This window comes from Crocuta crocuta, unplaced genomic scaffold (genome assembly GCF_008692635.1).
Source record: "Crocuta crocuta isolate KB4526 unplaced genomic scaffold, BGI_CrCroc_1.0 scaffold57, whole genome shotgun sequence".
Lineage (NCBI taxonomy): Eukaryota > Metazoa > Chordata > Mammalia > Carnivora > Hyaenidae > Crocuta > Crocuta crocuta.
In genome coordinates, this window is record NW_027532163.1 from 3,339,779 (window position 1) to 3,342,259 (window position 2,481).

Sequence of the window (2,481 nt, forward strand, 5' to 3'; positions counted from 1 at the left end):
CACCATGCGGGGCCCTGACTCGTCAGCGTCTGTGAGGTCCTGCGCACCTGTGTGAGCCGCAAACAGCCGCTTATCTCACAGCGACCAGGACACCTTCAAACTGCCAGAGATGTAAGGGCCAATGGGTTGTTTAGAAAAATGGCTTGCTGGTGACTTACCTGTTCTCTAGGGAAGGCAGCCTCCTACCCTGCAGGTGAGAAAGCTCTCACGGGAGAGCCCTGATACGGTCTCCACCGGCTGCGCCCATTACTGGCTCAGAGGCTCTGTGATTTCCACGTCCTTGACCTCCTGGCTCTTATGCAGCACTCACTCAGCCTGTCACTGCTGTGCTCCACTGGATCCTTCCCCCCCACCCCCAACCCTGGGATTCCTTCTTTCCATTTAAAAAGCCCCTTTCCTGAGTCACCTGGGTGGCTCAAGTGGCTGACTCTTGACTTCCACTCAGGTGAAGACCTCATGATTATGACTTCGAGCCCTACTACAGGCTCTGTGCTGACAGTGCGGAGCCTGCTTGGGACTCTCAGTCTCCTCTCTCTCTGCTCCTCCCCACTCGTGCTTTCTCTCTCTCTCTCAAAAATAATAAACTTAAAAATTTTTAAAAATCAGAAGTCCCTGTCTAACCACCTGTGGGTTGAAATGCCTCCGTGTTTACAGGAATTCCAAATCCTAGCAGAAGTTTTTTTTCGATGGCAGAGATGGGAAGGTCTGCATAATGTCCTCCCTGCTCCACTTCTCTATTCTCTGCTACTTCGGGGGCATCCTGAATCGTGTGCAGCCTAACTCAGGATGACAAACACGGTTTCTGGGAGGCTGAGAACAAGGAGCACTCACCCTTCTTACTAGACAGTTCAAATGGCTGGTCCGACACAGGTAACTCCCTCCCCTGCTCCTCCACCAGCTGATAAATCTCAGTGCGATGAAAATCCAGTTGGCTTCAAACATAATGCGGATCTGCCTTTTTGCTTCCAACCAGCCTGCCTTCCACCTAAAAGTGTAGCTGTTTCTACGTGATCCAAGTCAGATGTAGCGTCACCTGAAGGCTTCCTTTATGCCAACAACTCTACACATTCAGCTGCGTTTTTACGTTTATCAACAACCTCAGTGAGGCTGAGGTTATCCTCATTTTAGCGATGAGGAAACTGAGGCTTAAAGAAAGCGAGATGTTCAAGGCTGGAAGAAAGGCATGGATGGGGCGCCTGGGTGGCTTAGTCGGTTAAGCGTCCAACTTTCGCTTAGGTCATGATCTCGCGGTTCGTGGGTTCGAGCCCCGCGTCGGGCTCTGTGCTGACTGCCAGCTCGGAGCCTGGAGCCTGTTTCAGTCTGTGACTCCCTCTCTCTCTGACCGTCCCCTGCTCACGCTGTCTCTCTCTCTCTCCTAGAAATAAATAAAACATTAAAAAAAAAAAAGAAAGAAAGGCATGGAGCCTGAATTTGAGCCCAAGTTTGTGCTCCTAAGGCACAATGCCTTCGGAGCCATGCTTCCTTCCCCACCATTGATGTAATTGACGATATGCTCTGGGACATTCAGCATCCTCATCTATGAAATGGGGATCATAAGTCCTGTGCCCAGAGTTGCCGAGCGCTCTAAACATAAGACAAACAGGTAAAGTACTTAGTGAAGTTGATGGCACGTGAGTGTTCGGCAAAGAGTGCTGACATCTGTTGTCCAGTAGTGGCATTGCCAGCTTCTGATGATAGGCCATGGAGTCTTCCAGCAAGAAGCACCTTCAAGACCACCTGTTACAGCCCCCCACTTTACAGATGAGGGGACAGAGGCAGAGAGTTTAGGGGAACTGCCTTGGGTCAGGTGATGAGTTACTGACAGACTGGGACTGACATGCAGATCTCATGCTCTTTCAGCTACAGATTCAAGTTCATCAAAGCCCACCTTTGGGAGAAAGGAATGTTTACGTCTTGGCCTCTGAGCTTCTAAGATGCATATTCCAGGTCCCTCCCTCCCTTCCTTTGATAGCAAATTGCAAGTGAGGAAAAATTACAAAGAAAAGACACATGTGGGCCAATACTTTTTGACCTTTGGTTCCAAATGTGGGCTCCCTGGATCATATCAGTATCACCCAGACACTTACTAGGAGTGGAAGTTCTTGGACTCAACCTAGACTTCTGGAGTCAGAAGCCTTATTAAAAATACTTCAGAGAGACTAAAAAATATATTGTATCCATAAAATGCACTACAAGAAGGATGTTACGAAAAAACAAGACAGAGCTTTTGAAAATGAAAAAGAAAAAAAAAAAGCTGAATAAGAACACAGAGAGGACAGGTAAAAGAAAACGTAGAGAAAATCCCTCTGAAAAATGAAATAAAAAGACAAAGAAATAAAAAACAAAGGAAAAGGATAAGAAAACTAAAGAATCAATGGCGGTGGTGGCGTCCGGAGGGTCATCTGACTGGATCTGACCGGTAGGAATTCTGGAAGGAGAGAACAAGAGACAATGGAAGGGAAGAAGCTGTCACAGAAATAA